The 22,378-nt window shown below is 43.4% G+C and overlaps 1 protein-coding gene across 15 annotated transcripts in view; it reads right to left on the reverse strand.

Annotated features, from left to right (window-relative positions):
- Positions 1–22,378, reverse strand: part of elf1 (E74-like ETS transcription factor 1) — a 245,369-nt gene that overhangs the window by 138,066 nt on the left and 84,925 nt on the right. For 4 of the 15 annotated variants that reach the window (XM_078547256.1, XM_078547246.1, XM_078547255.1 and 1 more), the window contains exon 1: positions 19,127–19,448. The exons of the other annotated variants lie outside the window; for them this stretch is intronic. The gene's annotated coding sequence lies outside the window, so the exon portion shown is untranslated. Of the gene's footprint in view, positions 1–19,126; positions 19,449–22,378 lie in introns of those variants that run through there. 15 annotated transcript variants of the gene reach the window in all.

The raw sequence follows: 22,378 nt of genomic DNA on the forward strand, positions 1-22,378 counted from the left end.
TATTCTTTCATGGGATGTGAATGTCACTGGCTAGGCCAGCATTTATTGCCCATCCCCAATTGCTCGAGGAGGTGGTGGTAACTGCCTTCTTGAACCATTGCTGTCCATGTGGTGTAGGTGCACCCACAGTGCTGTTAGGAAGGGAGTTCCAGGATTTTGACGCAAGAATAGTGAAGGAACAGTGAAGTTCCAAGTCAGGATGGTGTGTGGCTTGGAGGGGAACTTGGCTCATGTCCCCTTGCATCTGCTGCCTTTGTCCTTCTAGGCGGTGGAGATCCCGAGTTTGGAAGATGCTGTTGAAGGAACCTTGGCAAGTTGCTGCAGAGCATCTTGTATATGGTACACACTACTGCCTCTGTATGTCAGTGTTAGAGGGCGTAAATGTTTAAGGTGGTGGAAAGGATGTCAATCAAGTGGGTTGCTTTGTTCTGGAAGGTCATCAAGCTTCTTGAATATTGCTGCAGCTGCACTCATCCAGGCAAATGGAGAGTATTCCATCACATCACTGACATGTACCTTGTAGATGGTGGACAAGCTTTGGGGAGCCAGGTGGTGAGTTATTCATCGCAAGATTCCTAGCCTCTGGCCTGCTCTGATAGCCACAGTATTTATATGGCTAGTCCAGTTGAGTTTCTGGTCAATGGCAACCCCCAGGGTGTTGGTAGAGGGGAATTCAATGATGATGATAATGCCATTGAATGCCCAAGGGGAGATGGTTAGGTTCTCTCTTGTTGGAGATGGCCATCACCTGGCACTTGTATGGCACAAATGTTTCTTTCCACATATCAACCCAGGCCTGAATGTTGTCCAAAATCCCAGTAGAAGGCACCACTAAAACTATTTTTGTACTTTCAAATCCAAAAGACCCCTCACTCTCCAACCTGATGAGATTAAAACATTTTCAATCATACATTTAAAAGAATGACGGAAATGCATATTTGTAAAGTTATGTATTTTTGGACTAATCAGTGAAAAAAAAATGACAATCTTAGTTTAGTGTCAGTTCTTGATCAGAGATGCTATGGTGGCCCTCAAAGAATGGGACTGCAACACTAGGCCAGCTCAGTTCAGTTCAATAAAGGCTAACTCTGACTTGGCTGGGCTATAAATAGTTAATCTTCATTCTGACTCAGACAGGATGGCAAGCGTAATTATATGGTACGATGCAGGGTTTAATAGGCTGTGCACTACAACTGGAGACAGCAAACTAATAAGCTCAAAGTCCTCTATTCCACAGTGGAATCTACTGGATTGTTTGGTACAGCCAGCAGATGGCTCAAACAAATCCAGATTTTGCTTTCTCTATCTCTGGTTAAACCTTTTTCCTGTTTTCCTGTAAACTCTTAGGATTTTATATATGTATTGTTAAAAATCGATCAATCTCCCAACTGCAAACCGCTGGCTAGTCGAACAGGATCTCACAATTTTCTGATCTGATGATTAAAAACTAAAAAGAAAACAACAAACTCAGAGTGAGTACATCAGCGTATTTATTTAATCTACTCCGGATTTAGCATACACGTTAAAACATGTAGATGCACACTCCTGAAGCACGATTCATGCTTGCTTGCTCAGAGCTTTGTCCAATCCCCAGACCTAACTCAAATAATAGTTCCCCAGTTTCTAAAATGGAGGAGCATTGCTTGGAGTCGCTTCTGATGACCTCAGCATTAGATTCCCCAGACACTCCAAATACACTCCATGCTGACTTTGTGTCAAAATGCTTGCATAGTTATGACATTATGAAAAATTCCCAATCTGAATCATTAAATATCTCTCAAACCAATCCCACGTAACAGCAATTTTCACTGCTTAAGTTTTCAATCTTGCAGACACATTCATCTTCAGTCTCCAGCGCTGCATATCAACTTTGGTCTGTCAATAACAGCCCATTGGCACCAAAGGATCAGGCCAGAGGTCATTCTGATGTGCTCACATGATTGCAGTCAAGTACATGTTGCTGAAAATTATTATACTGGATAATGTACTTTCCTCACATTTATGCATTTTTCAGCTGCAGGTCAGTCAAAGGAAAAGCATTTCAACCAAAATACGAAAGCAAAATACTGTAGGTGCTGGAAATCAAATAGAAATAGAAAATGCTGGTAAGACACAGCATGGTCAGGCGGTATCTGTGGAGAGAAAAACAGTTAATATTTCAGGTCACAATGGTATCTTGTGATCTGAAATGTTAACTCTATCTCTCTCCACAGATGCCATCAGACCTGCTGCATATTTCCAACATCATCTGTATTTCAACCAAAATACTGTTCTAAATCAACTCAAATGAATTTACAATGTTCAGATTTTGCCCAATTGATTAAAAATAAAAATCGGCAACTTGGTAGTATGATTCTCCTAAGTGTCTCTTTTCCAAGCAGTGTTGGCTGGAATCACAGATCATTTCCTGTTCTTCTCCTGAATGTGCTACTGAGCTGGAGTACAACCCTTTTGGTTCCAGACAGCATACCTCACCCAAGCACCAGACCTTCATGTTTTAGTAAACAAAATGGGCATTAACAAGCTATTTTACCACATGGAGCATCACAGCTGAACTTGATCCTATTCTCAGCCTGGCCATCACCCAACATTCACATATGTAAAGGCTCAGGTAGGAATCCATGGATAGCAAACAAAGAGAATCCCAGCTGACCTTTCTCCAGCCCAGAGACAAAGTGAATTTTGCAACCCCCTACTCCTATGCTACCTGAAATCCTGAAATCATCCAACTCAAAAGAGCTAGGGATTAAAATTTGGGGCCTTCCTGGTTTAGTATAATTAAATTCTACAGCAACACATTTACCATCTGAACCTCAGTAAATAGGCTAAGAATGTGAAACACCTACTTGGGAAAAAAAATCCTTGGAATCATATTTCACAAGCTTCTTTATGTGTTCACAAGTAACTCATGGAGCTTGCTGGAGGCATCCCTGGCTATCTGGTACAAACTTAAAAAAAAACACATCAGGATTTAGTACCCTTTTAGAAATGGGCTGGTGTCCCAAGCCTGTCAAATCCCTTCACGTCCTCAGCTGCTCTTAACACTGGAATCTCCTACAGCCCTACAACCCTCTGCATGCCTCCACTCTAACCTCTTCTACATCCACCAGTTCCTTTGTCCTAATGTTGGTAACTATGCCTTCAGCTGTCCAGGCACAAGATATGAAATTCCTTCCATTTTTTCATGACTTCTTTTTCCTTTTTAAGGACTTCCTTATAAATCTCTCTCTTTGATCGAGCTTTATGTCATCTGTTCCTTTTTTGGTTCCGTGTCAATCTTCGGATGTTTTACCAAATTAACGACACTATATAAATACAAGTTGCTGTTAAATCCATGATATCTGATTGGGTAAAACTGTGCGCTAACACTATTGGCTCTCAGTGGGGTCTCCAATGGCCATTGATAGCCAAGTGCCGATGTTGTGAGTACTGCCTGGTATCAGAATACCTAGTCTTCCATTTGGCAACATGCCCATCATCAACTGACAATGCCATACTTCTAAAATAATCAATCCTCAGTGGGGCTTTTAAAAAATATATGAACAGTGGGATTGGCTCAGGATCTCAGGAATCACCCTCAACTTATATGGGTTCCTCTCTTGCCAACTCCTACACTGATGGATTTTTGATCTTGGAGCCCAATGGAAAATGTGGGTTATAAAAGTGACGCTGTTCATGAGCAACCAATGGAGAAAGAGACCGAGGCAAGGGGGAAAACCAGTTGAAAACAATTTTTCCCAACAACAGGACACAATATACCCAGCAAATTCCCTCACTCAGAAGAGGAAAGACAGGGAGTTGACATCCTTCTTCATGCAAACTAAATTACTTTTCAAACTTTAATAAGAAATAATAAAATTTATGTTTTTAAAAACTTTGACCTCAGTTTTCTGGAAGTGAAATGCTTATTCAACTATTTTATTATAAAGTTATGAGCCACATTTTGAAACATAATGTATTTAATATGTACATGGTGATAAAATATAATTACATTTAATAGTCTCATCATCTCATCCGTTCTTTTAATTAACCAGAATTTTCTCTGGCACTGTTCTATTAAATAGACATTTAATAAGAAAGTACATTAGTGGAAGACAAGAATAAAATGAGGCTCCCCAATGGCCCAGTGTTTAAATTATTGCCAGATATGATCCCAACCTGTAAGGCCCAAGGTTCAAGCCTTAATCTATACTGTGTTAGCCAATCTCAGCAGAGGCAGCCCAGTTGACTTCCATGTGTGACGGGTGGGGGAAAAAAAAAGCCAGCCAAAGTTCCCTCTACTGATCATTCTCCAGTAACCTCTATTGTATCTGAACTTGTAATATGTCCCATTCATTCACCCACCACTCCTGTGCTTGCTGACCTATATTGGTTTCTATTTTGACACACTCATCCTTGTTTTTAAATCCCTCCATGGCTCACCCATCCCTCCGAGATCTGTGCTCCTCTTATTTTGGCATTTTGGACATCCCTAATTTTCATCACTCCAGCACTGGCAATCTTGTGCCTTCAGCTGCCTCAGCCCTAAGTTTTGGAATTCTAGCTCTAGCCTCTTTGCCTCTCTCTTCCTTTCAGACACTTAAAATTTACCAGTTTAACCAAGCTTTTGATCAACTGTCCTAATATTTCGTGTTTCAATGCCAACTTTTGTTTGATGATGCTCGGTTATTACACAGTTACCATAGCAGGAAATCCAAGGATCAGACTGAGCACCTGCACCTCTTGTCAAAGATTAATGTGGTATGGTGAAATGATCTAGTAACACATCAAAACTTTTAAAATGAAGGAGATTGCAACCCATGGCACACTCCAGAAGGCCAGTGCTCGACAGCAACAGTGGCCCAGATTTTACGATCGGGACGAAGTGACAGTGCTCATGCTGACCTTGAAGAAAGCTGCCCATAAAGATCACAGCAACTCTGTGGCATGGATTTCATCTTTTTCCCCCCCAACATCAGCTTCATCCTGGTGTCAGCTATAGGGGATCTCCAGCATCCAGCAACAGTGATGTCATCAAACAGGCTAAGTAGCCATCACATGTAAGGGTGCTCACACACAGCAACCCATGAAATAGGTTTTTTATTATTTTACAGTAATCAAAATAAAATTTGGGGCACACACTTGGGATTAAGGTTGAAGCTGAAATACCAAACTTTAAAAATACTTCACTATTTTAAAAATTAACAGAATTCTTTGCAAGGAATGGAGAAATTTGACATTCCACAAATATAAAATTAGGTTTTCTGGGCGAGAGGTGACGTTCAACAGAAATAGTCTCAATTGGGCTGTTAAAAAACCAATTACCCTTCATTCAACAAAGCACAACTTTTTCAAGGGTTTTTGCAACGAGACTAGCAGCATAAAAATTTTAAGCTCTTGTCAAGTCAGTGATTTCTAATTGATTTCCAGCTGTAAGATCTTCAATGGAGGATCAGAAAATCACAGACACCAACTTCTGGGGCAGAATTTTCTAGTCGGCGTGCAGGGGGTGGCCTGACACGCTGCGTAAAATGACGCGCGATGATGTCAGTGAGGTTTCGTTCGGCGGGTGTGCACCAGAGTCGGCTACGTGCCCGCCAATATGTAAATGGCCTATTAAGGCCATTAAGGGTCTAATTAAAGTTATTCTAAATGCTGCCCATCCAACTTGAGGTTGGCGGGCAGGCGGAAAGGCCAAGCAGCCTTCGCGTTTTTTAGGAAACCTCATCCACGAGCGGAATAAGGTTTCCTAAAGCGTTTATTAAATAAATGAAAAAATTTTCATAAATTTAAAAACATGTCCCAACTCATGTCAGACAGTCACATGAGGGGACATGTTTAAATAAATTTTTACACCATTCATGTAATAACTTTATTATCGATACAATCTCCATGAGGCAGCTCCGTGCCTCAGGGAGGTTGAAGCACCCTTTCGCACGCGTGAAAGAGCGCTGGAATCGACTATCCCTCCTACTCCCGCCTGCACAGGTAGCGCTGAGCGCTACCGGCTGTGTATTACACTGGGCGGGCCTTATCTGGCCCGCCGCATAAAATGGCAGCACGGAGCCGATCGTGGGCTCAAATCTAGAGATGATATGGGAGGTGTTCGCTTAACTCAAAAGCACACGTGCATTTCAATGATGAAAAGCTTGTGGTTTCAGGCCTCTACAGTCACATCTCCCAAGTATCAAAATAGTCCGTGACTTTGTTGTGAAAAGTACACCACAGAAAAGCAGTAGGCCTCATTACCCAAGTTACTGCAGCTACACAACTGTTGCTAAAGATAGTCACTGTTGTTTAAATACAGCACTCACCCCATAGATGAGTGTATCGCAAACCACTGAAGTTGTAAGGTTCACACTGGGGGACATTTATGGCCAGCTTGAGAGCTGTGGCTCAGCCCAGACTGTTCAGCTCTTTTGGTTGAAAGAATTAACCCGAGGGTTATGCAGTGACATGCTGGGCTCAATCTCATACCCAGCCAAGTGCCCTATTTCAGCTGTGCTGCCGCAGGAGAAGTATCATTAGACCACATGGTCTGATGGCAGGTCAGGAGGGAAAGCACCTCAAATGTAGTTGTGGCTCAGGACAGAACATGTGATTATGGGAAAAAAAACATCTTATGATGAACTCCCTATTTAATGGTAATTTTATGTGGTAATGGAAAGCAGATAAAAAAACTACTGAAAACAAGAAAAATTTAAGTTCCTTTAGAAGATTTCTGCCTTTTAATATGTTCCATGAGATTCCCCAAAACTCCAGACTCAATTCATATCCCTGGAGCTACTCTTTTACATTACAAGGCCCACTTTTAAAAGATGCTGCTCTTTTCTGTTTATTTAAACGAAAGATAACATATTCTACCCTTATTTCTTGACTGAATGTTTCAATATAGCTGAATATCAGTAGCTAGAGGGAAGAATGACTCAATGCAGTGAGCATTAGAAATGAAGAGGAGGGGTGAGGAGAAGAATGCACAGTTACAGTCGCTCCACAGCCTGGACCAGGCAGACAGCGGGAGTTGGGAAAATTCCCGACTTGACCTGCCTGCCTTAGGAGAATGTGCCTGCAAAGGCGGGATCTTCATTACTGGGGTGTGGAGGGGGGGTGGGGGCGGTGAGTGTTGGTGGTGGTGGTGGTGGGGGGTGCGGGCTGCAGTTGGGCCTGCCAACCTAGGAGAGGTCGGAGGCAGCCATAGGGGGTGCCGGATGCAGAGGTGGACTGTTTAAAAAGGTCTGACTCAACTACAAAGTCCCATAGAACTAAAATAAAAAACAGAAAGGCCCTCCAGCCCTCGCCCCTCACACTGCTTCAACCACCCCACACTCTCCCCATTCATGCCACCTCATGCTCCCCATGCCAGGCTATGCACCCCATGCCTCTCATGCCAGGCTATGCATCCCATGCCTCCTCATGCCTCCCATGCCAGGCTATGCACCCACTCACCCACAGCACCTCATGCTAGTCTATTCGCCCCATGGTCCCGTATGACCCCTTATGCCCTCAACAGTTATGCCAGCTATGGCACTTCCATGCCCATTCATCCACTATACATTATATAGAACCAATGAACTCCATTGTGATAGTAGGATGTGTAAAAAAAAAAAAAATTTTTTTTACAAGGCATTTCTACTATGTTAAAAAAGTCCTTTCACCACAGCTCAATAAAAGTGTCAATCATCCAAGGTCCTTTAAAGCATCAGTAACAGAAACTGCAGGCACTGAAACATCTTAATCTTGCATATATAAAGATCGTGCAATTGATAGCAGAAATCAGAGAGCCAGAACTGTCAATCAAGCAATGATTTTTCTGGAGCTCAGGTGTTTCAACAGAGTAATGGATTTCTGGCCTCTCAGCCAAGCCTATAATGTATTTTTGGCTGAGAACTCAGACATCCATTAGGGTACCTAAACGCCTCACCACAAAAATTTCTTTGTATGGCTTGAATTTCACCTTTGGTGGACGGATGCGTTCGGTGGGCCCAGGAGCAGTTGGGAAGCGGACCGCCGACCACAATGGGCCCCTGAACGCAATTTCACGCTGGTTGCCAATTAACAGCCAGCCAGTGTTAAAAGGCGAGCTGAAAAACTCAACGCTACCAGGGTGGGGGCAGGAAGAGGGCAGGCGATTATGTCACCGGGGGCGCAGTGAGTGCTGCAAGAGAACTCCCTGAAAGCAGACAGCTGCCTCAGGGAGCTGCAGACCTTCAAATAATTAAATAAAGGTCTAAAAAGCTGAAAAAAATGTCCACGCATCACAATCGAGCCCCTGAAAATTTAACTAAAAAAAAAAAACTGTCCACAGATTTTTTACTTTATAATGGAAACCTCATCCCACCCTTGGGTTAGGTTTGGTGAAAAATGCAAAGCTGGCCTGGCCAATTCGCTGCAGACAACTGCACCGTTAATGGGCTTAATTGCCCTCTCAATTGTTGGCGGGCGCGCTTCTGACTTTTGCGCGTGCCCACTGAGCAAAATATCGCGCGAGTGCACGATGGCGTCGGGATGCTCGCCCGACGTCTTCTCACATGATTTTGTGCCCAATCGAGTCCGGCGCACACCCGCAGGATGTAAAATTCAGTCTTTTGTGTGGGAGATCTTTCGCAGCTGTAAGCATAAATGTGAACAGTATTCTGCCTTTCTGGCTCAAAACGACAATATCAAATTTAGATACACAGATAATATAGCCAAAGCCTAACCGTGGTAAACAGTGAATGAGGGCCGCGGGCGGGGCTCCCCTATTACAAGCTTCGGGCCTTGCCTCAGGTAACCCTCTCGGGTACAGTGATGCTGGTCACTTCGGTAATGGGACTGCCCATTATGCATACATAATGCAACAGTGTAACCTAGGAAATGTAACAGTGGTATCTTGTGGTTTGAACTCTATATTTGTGTCCTTTGCTCATATATATCTTCAATCTCTTCAAAGGGAAGCCAAGGAAACACTTGAGATGAGGCCAGATACAAATCACTAACCTGCATTATCGTACAGCTAGTGAACATAAAGAGCAACAGCAATGATCAAATTCAGTTTAATCCATGCATTTACCTTTATGTAATGATACAAAATATTAAATACACTAAGCTTTTTCACATCAATGGATCTACTCAAACTCTTAACAACTCCATTGCATGCTAAATTTCTGAGCTTAGTCAAAGTCTGCCCTTGCAACTTACTCTTTAAAAACCTCACTGAGTAAGTGACCAACTTCACAGCCTTTTCTTGGCCCAACTCTCCTTTTAGCAAAAACAGAATTACCTGGAAAAACTCAGCAGGTCTGGCGGCATCGGCGGAGAAGAAATCAGTTAACGTTTCGAGCCTTCATGGCCCTTCGGCAGAACTGGAGCATAGTTAGAAGAAGGGAGAAATATTTCTCCCTTCTTCTAACTATGCTCCAGTTCTGCCGAAGGGCCATGAAGGCTCGAAACGTTAACTGATTTCTTCTCCGCCGATGCTGCCAGACCTGCTGAGTTTTTCCAGGTAATTCTGTTTTTGTTTTGGATTTCCAGCATCCGCAGTAGCTTTTAGCTTTTTGTTTTTATCTCCTTTTAGCACCCTGGTTTAAAAAAAAGACAAAAGGCCTGTTTCTATCACTGGGTTTTCTCTCCTGCAGTTTCTAGTCAGAAGGGACCATGGGCTTCCCAATACAATGGGTGTGAGGTGTTCATCCATTACTGAGGTAGGCAAACAAATCAATTAGTTACAGTACATGGGAAAATAACATCAAAGCTAAGCTCATTAGCGTTTTAACACCTGCCATCTCAGTGTCTTGTGTGAAGATACTCTGTTTCAAAAGTAACATTTTTTCCCTAAAAATAGAAACTCCTGAAACAGGACCTTGCCCAGGACTAAAGCGTTTTTAACCATGGGAAACACAGAGCCCAACCAGTAACAATATTGTACAAGCCATTTCCAATCACATCAGTGCTGCACACAATCATCCCCCATCACACCCCACTCCCCAGAATAGATGCTTTTCATTACAATTGGATGGGATTACAAAATCACCCATCGATGTTCCATTTGGAAATGGTTAACAAACTACCATCCATTCTTCTGTTGGATAACTCTTTCCTTATCCTTTTTAATAAGGGATTCGAAAAACTCGACACAGTAATATGTCTGACAATTAATTTAATATTGCTTCAAAACGTTCATCATAAGACTCCACACAAATCATTGCATGCAGCCCTATGTCTACATCTTCTAGATTACATATCAGTGCTGTTAGAATGTCAGAGAAAGATCAACATCAAGTACGTATAATTCCATGCACCCATATTCCAAATGATTTTTTACTGGGTTTTCAGTAAAGTTTAGTGGTACAGGGGCAAAATATTTCCAGAGTGTCCAGTTGAATTATTATCTAGAAACAAAACACACTGTGCTACTGTACAACCATAGATTCTGTCCTTCCAAATTGAAGTTAGAATCATAGAATTCAGCAGTACAGGAGGCAACCAAACAAACATGCGCTTCTCTCTGAAAGATACATCCACAGTCCTATTCCCCCATTTCTTCATAATACCCTTTAAAATCTCTTTTCAATTCTATTTCCCGATTAAAAGCTATTATGGATTCTGCATCTGCCATCACATCTGGTAGATATTCCATGTCTCCAAATGACTCTCCTAACCATGGTGATGATCTTAAAATAATGTCTATTATTGAATCGTCAGTAAGGGAAATAGTTCTCCCCTAGTTACCTCATCAAAATCCCTCCTATTTTCAACCCCTTTATTAAAATTCCTTTTAGCCTTTTAAAAAATATACCATACAATATTTAACAGTGCTTTAATGTCTAATACATTTGAAGTGTAGCCCACAAACAGCAATAAGATAAATGCTCAGTTTTTGGTGGTTTTAGCTGAGGGATACGAAGACAATAATAAGACAATAAGACATAGGAGCAGAAATTAGGCCATTTGGCCCATCGAGTCTGCTCTGCCATTCAATCATGGCTGATAAGTTTCTCATCCCCATTCTCCCGCCTTCTCCCCGTAACCTTTGATACCCTTACCAATCAAGAACCTATCTATCTCGAACTTAAATACACTCAATGACCTGGCCTCCACAGCCTTCTGCGGCAATGAATTCCATAGATTCACTACTCTCTGGCTAAAGAGGTTTCTCCTCATCTCTGTTCTAAAAGATTTTCCCTTTACTCTGAGGCTGTGCCCTCGGGTCCTAGTCTCTCCTACTAATGGAAACATCTTCCCCACGTCCACTCTATCCAGGCCTTTCAGTATTCTGCAAGTTTCAATCAGATCCCCCCTCATCCTTCTAAACTCCATCGAGTATATACCCAGAGTCCTCAAATGTTCCTCATATGTTAAGCCTTTCATTCCTGGGATAGTTCTCATGAACCTCCTCTGGACCCTCTCCAGGGCCAGAACATCCTTCCTGAGATACGGGGCCCAAAATTGCTCACAATATTCTAAATGTGGTCTGACCAGAGCCTTATAAAGCCTTAGAAGCATATCCCTGCTTTTATATTCTAGTCCTCTCGAAATAAATGCCAACATTGCATTTGCCTTCCTAACTACCGCGTCAACCTGCAAGTTAACCTTAAGAGAATCCTGGACTAGGACTCCCAAGTCCCTTTGCACTCCAGGTTTCTGAATTCTCTCCCCATTTAGAAAATAGTCTATGCCTCTATTCTTCCTACCAAAGTGCATGACCTCACACTTCCCCATGTTGTATTCCATCTGCCACTTCTTTGCCCACTCTCCTAACCTATCCAAATCCTTCTGCAGCCTCCCCGCCTCCTCAATACTACCTGTCCCTCCACCTATCTTTGTGTCATCTGCAAACTTAGCCAGGATGCCCTCAGTTCCTTCATCTAGATCATTAATGTATAAAGTGAAAAGTTGTGGTCCCTGTGGAACTCCACTAGTCACCAGCCGCCATCCTGAGAAGGACCCCCTTCTCCCCACTCTCTGCCTCCTGCCAGACAGCCAATATTCTATCCATGCTAGTACCTTGCCTCTAACACCATGGGCTCTTATCTTACTGAGCAGCCTCCTGTGCGGCACCTTGTCAAAGGCCTTCTGGAAGTCCAAGTAGATAACATCCATTGGCTCTCCTTTGTCTAACCTACTCGTTACCTCCTCAAAGAATTCTAACAGATTTGTCAGGCATGACCTCCCCTTGATGAAACCATGCTGACTTTGCCTTATTTTATCATGCACTTCCAAGTATTCTGAAATCTCATCCTTAATAATGGACTCTAAAATCTTACCAACGACCGAGGTCAGGCTAATCGACCTGTAATTTCCCGTCTTTTGCCTCACTCCCTCCTTAAACAGGGGGGGTTACATTAGCGATTTTCCAGTCCTCTGGGACCCTCCCTGACTCCAGTGATTCCTGAAAGATCACCACTAACGCCTCCACTATCTCTTCAGCTATCTCCTTCAGAACTCTGGGGTGTAATCCATCTGGTCCAGGTGATTTATCCACCTTCAGACCTTTCAGTTTTCCTAGCACCTTCTCCTTGGTAATGGCCACCATACTCACCTCTGCCCCCCGACTCTCTTGAACTTTGGGAATGTTACTCGTGTCTTCCACCGTGAAGACTGATGCAAAGTACCTATTCAGTTCCTCCGCCATTTCTTTGTTCCCCACTACTACTTCTCCAGCGTCATTTTCCAACGGCCCAATGTCCACTTTTGCCTCTCTCTTACCCTTTATATATCTAAAAAAAACTCTTGCAATCTTCTTTTATATTACTGGCTAGTTCACCCTCATATTTAATCTTCTCCTTCCTTATTTCTTTTTCAGTTGTCCTCTGTTGGTCTTAGTAGGCTTCCCAATCCCCTGGTTTCCCACTGCTCTTCGCCGCATTGTATGCTTTCTCTTTAGCTTTTATGCTGTTCCTGACTTTCCTTGTCAGCCATGGTTGCCTCGTCCTCCCTTTAGCATGCTTCTTCTTCCTAGGGATGAATTTTTGCTGTGTCTCCCAAATTACTCCCAGAAACTCCTGCCATTGCTGTTCCACTGTTTTTCCTGCTAGGCTCATCTCCCAGTCAATTCTGGCCAGCTCCTCCCTCATGCCTTTGTAGTTACCTTTATTCAACTGTAATACCGTTACATCTGATTCCAGCTTTTTCCTCTCAAATTGCAGGGTAAATTCTATCATATTATGGTCACTACCTCCTAAGGGTTCCTTCACCTTAAGCTCTCTTATCAAATTTGCCTCATTACACATCACTAAATCTAGAATTGCCTGTTCCCTCGTGGGCTCCACCACAAGCCGCTCCAAAAAGCCATCTCGTAGACATTCCACGAATTCCTTTTCTTGGGATCCACTACCAACCTGATTTTCCCAGTCTACCTGCATATTGAAATCCCCCATGATCACTGTAACCTTGCCTTTCTTACACGCCTTTTCTATCTCCTGGTGTATCTTGTGCCCCACATCCTGACTACTGTTCGGAAGCCTGTATATAACTCTCATTATGGTTTTTTTACCTTTGTGGTTCCTCAACTCTACCCACACAGATTCTACATCATCTGACCCTACGTCATTTCTTCCTATCGATTTAATTTTATTTCTTACTAACAAAGCAAGAATGAGTCAAGACACCAAGAGAACTCCCAAGCTCTTCTTCAAATCATGCATGGGGTCTCTAATGGCCAGCTAAACAGACAGATCGAGCTTCTGGTATTATGAAGAAATGGGGGAATGGGACAGTTGTTGTATCTTTCAGAGAGAAGCGCATGTTTGTTTGATTGCCTCCTGTACTGCTGAATTCTATGATTCTAACTTCAATTTGGAAGGACAGAATCTATGGTTGTACAGTAGCACAGTGTGTTTTGTTTCTAGATAATAATTCAAGTGGACATGCTGGAAATATTTTGCCCCTGTACCACTAAACTTTACTGAAAACCCAGTAAAAAATCATTTGGAATATGGGTGCATGGAATTGTACGTACTTGATGTTGATCTTTCTCTGACATTCTAACAGCACTGATATGTAATCTAGAAGATGTAGACATAGGGCTGCATGCAATGATTTGTGTGGAGTCTTATGATGAACGTTTTGAAGCAATATTAACATTTTGCCTAGTACTGCACTAAAGTGTCAGCTTCAATTCTGTACTCTAGTTTTTGATCTATAAGGGAGTCAAGGATTATAAGGGTTGGTGGTGGGGAGAGGGCAGGAAGAGGAGTGGAGTTAAGGCCAAAATCACATCAACCATGATCTTATTGAATGGCGTAGCAGGCTGGAAGGGCCAACTGGCCTATGCCTGCACCTATTCAATGTCAGGCATGGGGCTTGAACCCATAATGTTTGGATCAAAGGTAAAATTACTACCCTGAGAACACACTGACATGTAAAATACCAACACTTACAGCTCTTGTCAATGTCTGTGATAGATATTTCAGCAATTTGTAGTAATAAAATAAGCACATCACACAGAGGCAATCTTTACAATAGTGCACTGGCATGAATATTTTGAACATAAAATAGCGCCAACACCACAAACATCAATAAAAAACATTCTATATACATGAAAAGTAAATTAAAGTCAGCCTTTTCTTTTTCCCTATCTCCTTAATTCACTAACTTTATACAGCTCAATCTTCTCTTTATGTTTTAGAAAAGCAGAAGAGAAAATGGGGAAGCAGAAGAGAAAATGGATGACGGATATAATGGACTGGATAGAGTTGACCTTTGTGGAATGTGTAAGGGAAGTACAGGACAGAAAGAGGTGGAGATCCATGACAGGCAACCTTCTGGGAAGACGACGACTCCAATGAAGTAAAGTTGTGGCAATAGTAGATTCAGCTGGGGTTTGGCTCCACTTTAATGGGAAGCCACATTTATTCCTCAGTAGGATCTTTCATTTTTCAAGATCATCATATTCATTTCTTGCAAAACGCAAACACCCTGGTTATAAACTTGTTTTAATGAAACTATGAATCAAATTGCCAGTGAGTTACTGATGAAGCTTATTGTTCACACATGTAATTAACGTAATTAACATATCTCGTATCTGGTTTAAGCCAAATTCTCTAGATGTTATAGCTGAAAGTATTTTTTTATAAAAGATTATAAAATGGTATCAAATTGATACGCTGATACTTTTACAAGAAATTCCAGTCATCACTCTTGATAATTTCAGCCTGAACATTGAACACTTTGCTTGTAAAATGGAACATCTGGGTCAGATTCTTACCTCATTCTTGCTGGTGCTTTTGATCTCATTGAGGCTAGGGATGATCACACCAAAGAATGGAACATTTAGTTTCCTCTCTAACCACTGGCTAAACAAACAACCACAACAAGAATGCACCTCCCTAGATCCCCTAGATCACTTTCTGCCATAGCATGACTTCCAATAGTTCACATCTCGATCACTGCCGTAGAAGAAGAATCGTTTGTCCTCCTCCCCGACCATCTTCAAATTTTCTTCCCTTATCTCCTGAAGGCAAAACTCATCGCTGCTGCAGCTCAAGAAAAGGCTGGTGAGCCTTCCAAAACACTAAACCCAGCATCATCAACAGTGACTCAGTTAGTAGCAATCTCTCTTTTGAGTCAGACGGTTGTGGCTTCAAGTGTCAATCCAGAGACATCAACACATAAATTTAGGCAGATACTCCAGTGTAGTGCAGAGGGCAAAGCTACAATTTTCCAGAGGTGACAGTAAACTGAGGGTCCATCTGCCCTCTCAAGTGGACATTAAAAAGGTCCCATGGCGCTATTGCAAAGAAAAGGGGAGTTAACCCTGGTGGCCTGACCAATATTTATCCATCTATTAAACATCATAAAAACAAATTATCTGGGAATTTATCACATTACTGTTTGTGGGAGCTTACTGTGCCCAAATTAGTTGCTATATTTCTTACAACAGCGACTACACTTCATTAGCTGTAAAGCACATTAGCATTTCCTGAAGTCATGAAAGGCTCTGTATAAATGCAAGTCTTTCTTTCATGGCACTTCTGCAGAGAATAGGTTTCTAGCTCTGTGGGTGGAGATGACAGTTGACTGCTCCTTCCCTCTGCTCAGAAGTGGGAGGGAAATTGCACCATCTGGGTGTGGTGGCTCTAAAGGGTCTGACCTCATTCTCATTAGGTTGGGCTAGGGGAACATTAGGCCTGAATTTCTTTGGTGGGGGTTATGGTCAGTTCAAGAGAGGGTGAGGGAAGAAATCAGTTTCTTGGCAGCAGAGAAACTGTCTAAATGAAAAAGTATCCGCAATAACAGCAGCTTGCATTTATGTAGAGTTTTAACATAGGAAAATGTCCCCAGGCTCCTCACAAAGGCAGAATCATCATAATGGGCCAACGGCAATGTAGGTGCCCAAAAACCATGTCAGAGGTTTGAAGAAGAATATCAAAAGGTTGGGGGGGGGCGGGGTGCAGAGGCTGAGGAGTTCAGAGAGGGGATTGCAAAGAGTCAAGCTGCCTAAGGTGGGGTGGAGAAAGGGGGAGAGGGAATGCATAAGATGCCAGAATCAGAAAGTGAGAGTTTGGTGGAGCAGGTGGGGGTGGGGCTTTACATGGGAGAGAACCTTAAATTGGAGGTGCTCCATATCAGCAAGGACCGGGGCAATGGGGGAAGCAAGACTTGGCTTGGTGTGATGGGATACAGGCAGCAGAGTTTTGGGTGAATGGAAGTTTATCAAGTCAGGGGATGGGGAATCTAACCAGGAAAGCAATTCAAATGATTTGAGTTTGCAGGTAACAAAGACATGGATGAGGGCTTCAGCCACAGGGGTGTGAAATAGTGGCGAAGATGGAAAATGCCACAGCAATGATAGTAGGCAAGCTGTGGGACAGACGTTACCAGGTCAGAAGCCAAGCTCTGGGTCAAATAGGACACTGAGGTTATGAATAATCTGTCTGAACCTTTAACAGTGGCTGGATAGGAATGGAATTGGTGGCAAGCACCGAAGGTAATGGCTTGGTCTTTCCGATGTTTAACTGGGGTAAATTGTGGTTTAAACCAGACTGACTGTCAGACAAGCAGTTTGATAACACGAGGCAGTGGTGGTGGTGAAAGGGAACATAGAGCTGACTGTTGCCAGCTGATCCCATCAGCCTGACTTTACCTCTCTGGGTTTTGAATGAGGTAAAATCTTGCCCCATGCCTTTGGATTGTGTCATTGGCATGTAGCATGCACTTGAGGAAGAGAATGGGGCAAAGGATGGAATTGTCAAAGAGTTACAGAAAAGATGGGCCTGCATTAAGATGGGACAAGATAATCAAGGACTTTCAAGGAAAGAGAGATTGGAGATGGGGCAGCAGTTTGCAAGGAAGGAGGGGCTGATGACAGTATTTTGACTGTGCCTGAAGAGTGGGAAATCATTTCGAATGTCAGCTGGGATGGGACAGGAAAGGAAGTTATGTGGTCAGGAGCTTAGTGGGAATGGGGTTAAGGGAGCAGGAAATAAGTCTCGTGGAGGAGATTGGCTCTGAGGGGGATAAGGGGAGTTAGGAGAGGGGAGAGCTTGGATAGGAATGCCTAGGGGAAGGTTTGGAAAAAGGAAACAAGGTGTGGGGGAAGGAGGGGGGGTGGTGGTTGCTGAATGCAGCAGACAACAGAATGGATGACCATAATCTTAAATGGAAAAATGAGCTCCTTGTACTTATTGTTGGACATGAGGATGGGGAGGGAACAAAATGGTGGTTTAAGGAGGCAGGAAATAGTGGAGAGAATAAAGCAAGCATTATCTTTGCTTTCTATCATGATCCTGGAACAGTGACCAGTTTTGCCAGAGGAAAATGAGGCCAGATAGAACGCAATGTAGTCCAGTTAGACCTGGGGATGTAACCACATGTTAGTCTGAGGTGTAGAACACTAGGGAGGAGAGGATAAGGAATGGAGAGAGGATCACACTCAGCTGCGATGTCCTCTAGGGTTTACTAACCTGCCAACTCTCACTGTGAAGGTTCACATGTTAATTCTGCCCACCTTGGCAAGGTACCAGAAGGCAATTACCACCTGTGGAACCGCACCCACTTAAGAGGATAGGGAGAAGATAAGAGCTTTGTCATGAAGCTTATTTGATTTTCTTATTTGCAAGTCAGCGGAACAGTAAATACTGAAAGCAAATGAAGTCATTGTCACTTAGGAGAGTTTTACACACATTTAAAACAGTTTCAATTACATTAGGAACCTACATAACAGATAGGAACTTGCTACCAAGAAATGTATTGCAAAATCAAAATCAGCAAATCCTGGTCTCCCAGCTAGATCTGGACCCCTCCTACCACTGATCAGGTTCAACCAGCAACAAGCACCATTCCTACAGCTTCAGCAAAAGACAGACAACACCTTAATGTGCAAATAGACCAGCCTGAATCCACCCACTGCTTATGACTGCTCTATATTGAGAGCTATAACAGATGAACACATATAAAAACACAGCCCCTTTCCATTGTGTTCCTGATAATGACCGCCTACTCTGTATATGTCCTACAAAGTAGGATATCCAATCGCCCGATTATACATCATCACTTAACCAGCTTGGTAAATACAAATACACAGTTAGAATGCTGCCTCCCTGGGCCCGAGGATATGCCAAATAAACCAAGCACCTGGCATCAATCCTAAGTGATAAGGAGAGGAGGAGGCGGGTGGGTAGTTGAGGGAAGGTTGGGGGAATGGAGTTCGGAAGAGGGTGGTAGTGGAAGGGCGGGTGCGAACACACCTGTTGCTCTGCCTTTGGAAACAAGTTTGACGTTTAACCACCTGGTACAACTGACAGTGCTTGAGCTGAAACACAGAACAATAGACTAGCACAGCCATTTGGAGGGGGAGGGAGAGGCAAGTAAAAAAAGGTCAAAACAATTGAGAACTTTAAGTCAACACAGAACAAAGCACCAAATCCAACACACCCTCTCCATTTCAAAGTACTGGAAGTATTGGACCAGATACTGAGCTCCTGACAGGCTTCACTCGATCACGCTAAACACCGCCACCTGTCTCTGGCTTCCCCCGAGCACAACAGGCAGCAGCACAATGGTTTACTAGTTAACAAGGTAGTTTAGTGGGATATAGGCTGTTCAGCACTGACTGGTGCAACCACACAATGGCCAAAGTTTACACAGGTAAGCCATGACAGCGAGCTCCAAAAACAGATATTGCATGTACTCTCCCTTCATGCAGAGCTTCAAGTGATCAGTCAGTTACCTTAAGAAGCAGTGTGTTCCATGCCGCTGTTTGTACCCATCTATCTGTTTATCCAGGCAGGCAAAACTCCAGTCAAACATACAAAACCTGCACCTGAGAAACAGTAGAACAACGAGGTGTGAAACCCTACTCCAAGCCTGTCTCTCAACACGCAACTGGGAAGTCAAGCAGTTCCTCCTTCAAAAGATTTACTTTTCTTTTCGCCTCAGAAGTTTCTTCTTGGTTTGTTGGTTCCCGACAGAAATGGCTGAATGAGAAAAGGAGAACTACAACTCCAACTGCCGCTGCCTAGTCTTTCACTATGACTCACAGACACAAATACATACAAGGCAGCCGGTTCTGGGTGAGGCACGCCTACACACTGAAGGCACCCAATGACTGCCTTTGGCTTCCTATGCAAATTCCTATAGGTGAGGGGGCACGGTCTTCTCGTCTATCACACACACAGCAACCGGGCACAAGTTGAAAAGAAAATACCTAAAGCACACCTGAATTTCAGACCCAACAAGAGCAGAAGGACAACGTAGGAAAGCAATACTGAAAACTCCTTGGCAAATGTGGTCTCTCACTTAAATGGACTGCTTAAACTGCTATTAAAAGTTTACTCAACACTCCGCCCCCTCCTTCTTCCACCCCCAACCTTCTGACGAAGTTGAAGGATCATTTAAACAAAACACGTTTAAAGGAGTGGCTCTTGTCAGCAGACTAAAATATGACAATAGGACAATCCTCTTAAAGGGGCAGTGTATTCTGAGGAATACTTTGTCACATTTGTTAAATAGAAGGCTGCACAAGCTGCAATTTTAGTGAATACACCACAAAGGTTCACACCCACTACCAGAAATTTTGTAAATAAAAATATCCTAAGAGGGCACAGGAAGTACTGTCAAATATGCCAACTACTGTGTAGCAGTAGAGTATTAGGGACTACCTAATTACTGTGTAGCATTACTCCATTTTAAAGCCCAAATTCTGATGTGGTCTCACTGCCCTTTATGTGTTGACATTGCTCCTTTAACCCTGCTCTGCTATGGTATTGCTATCCCTTTAGCTCCTTGGGATTTGAAGTTTTTTGCTTCCAGTGTGGCACGAATCATCCAGCCTATCCCCTAGTCACTCAAAGTTCAGATTTCACATATACCCAACTTGTCACAATTCAGCGCAGCCAGACTTCAGAAGAAAGTGATTTGGGAGTAGGGGAATTTCTAATGGGACTTCCCTTCCATTGTCCTATACTTAATTTAAAAGCTAGTGCTGCGAAACAAACAGGGTGAGCAATAGACAGAGGGAGATTATCTGCACTGAGAGAGGAGAACAATCTATTGCCAAACACTGACACAAGTTGCAGGCGGTTGCCACATTTGATGCCCTCTGTTTGCTTGGCACTGCTAACAGATTGCTGCTGATGAGTCATGGATGTCTTTGTTCAAGTGAAACAGTTTTTGATATTATTGACCAGAAACTGAACTGGAACAGACATATACATACTGTGGATGCAAGACCAAGTCAGAGGTTGGGAATTTTGCTGCGAGTAATTCATCCCCTGACTCCCCAAAGCCTGTCCACAAGGCACAGTCAGAATGCAAAGGAATATTCTCCACTGGCCTGGATGAGTGCAGCTCCAAAAACACTAAAGAAGCTCGACACCACTCAGGACCAAGCAGCCCACTCAATTGGCACCCCATCCACCATTTTAAACATTTACCCGCTCCACCACCGATGCACAGTGGCAGCAGTGTGTACTATCTACAAGGTGTACTGAAGCAACTCACTAAAACTCCTTCAACCACACATTCCAAACCCAAGAGCTCTACCACCTAGAAGGACAAGGGCAGCAGATGCATGGGTACACCACCACCTACAAGATCCCCTCCAAGCCACATACCATCCTGACTTGGAACTATATCACTGGTCCTTTGCTGTTGCTGGGTCAGAATTCTGGAACTCCCTTTCTAACAACACTGGTTGTACCTGCACCACACGATTGCAACAATTCAAGGAGGCAGCTCATTACCACCTTCTCAAGGGTAATGAGTGATGGGCAACATATCCTGGCCTTGCCAGCGATGCCCACATCCTGAGGGCGAATTTTAAAAATCATTTTGTATTTCAGGACCACATGAAGAAGCAATCCCGCAAATCCCCAAGCTGAATTGCAGTGTAACAAATTTCACAGCACTGAGGTAACAAGTGATCACCCACAGATTTTTACAGCTGGGTGAAAGGCTGTGCTTCACAACTGCTCCTGACCAGTACACATTCACTGGTGGCTGGGGAAGGCGAGTGCAGGCCAATGGCAGGAAAGTCATATCACCAGGCTACGCACGAGGGAAGAGCACTCAGTCCACACATGGACTAATGAGCTGGCATCCTTTCCCTCTACCATGACCAGGGAAAGCAGACAAAAGCAAAATATGCTGCAAATCTGAAAGAAAAACAGAGAATGCTGAAAAAACTCAGCAGGTTTGACAGCATCCGTGGAGAGAGAAACAGTTGGCATTTTGAGTCCGTTTAGCCCTTCAGGGAAATCAGCCTCATTTGCTGGTTTTTGGCTCTTCTAGTCAAATGGCCTGCCAACACAGCCCCTGTCCTGCCCCCTCCCCAGGCTCGCATGCAATTGCACACAGGTGAGGGTCTGGAAGGTGCTCATGGAACCAGCCCTCAGGAAGACTTCAATACTTTCTGGAGAGAGTGAAGACTAGCAGGGGAGTTGTGAAATTGGCATAGGAAAATGAACTTCAAGGAAAACTGGGGTAAAATGGTCAGGAAATTAGGAATGCTACAAATCGGTGACATCTCTGTGATGGAAGATCAGCCAGGAATATGGTGCAGAAATTAGCAAATAGAATCGAAGTTCAGATCAGCCATGATCTGAATGAAAGCAGGACCAGGCTCTAAGGGCTGTTTGGCCTTTTGCTGTTTCTATTTTCCCTGATCCATTCTCTCATTCAGGATGAGACTGCACCAGGGATCTCCCAGTTTGTAGAAAAAGCCGATACCACGTAGAGACTGAAAACACAATTGGGGTAACTTCACGCTTGCTGTTTTGCTGGACAGGCAAGCTCCCCAGCTTGTAGCGCAGGGCATTATTATGAGCTCAAGAGGCAAAGGCATAGTGCTTTGGCTCCCTTGCACTTCCAACATGGCACATCTCACTTTGGTTCCCTACACCAGTCTGGATGTTTTACAGGGGCCCAACACCCAACACTTAATATAGAATGGAGTAATATAAATGTAAAATCTGGGCAGCTG

This window comes from Cetorhinus maximus, chromosome 8, assembly GCF_964194155.1.
Source record: "Cetorhinus maximus chromosome 8, sCetMax3.hap1.1, whole genome shotgun sequence".
In the NCBI taxonomy this organism is placed as follows: Eukaryota; Metazoa; Chordata; class Chondrichthyes; order Lamniformes; family Cetorhinidae; genus Cetorhinus; species Cetorhinus maximus.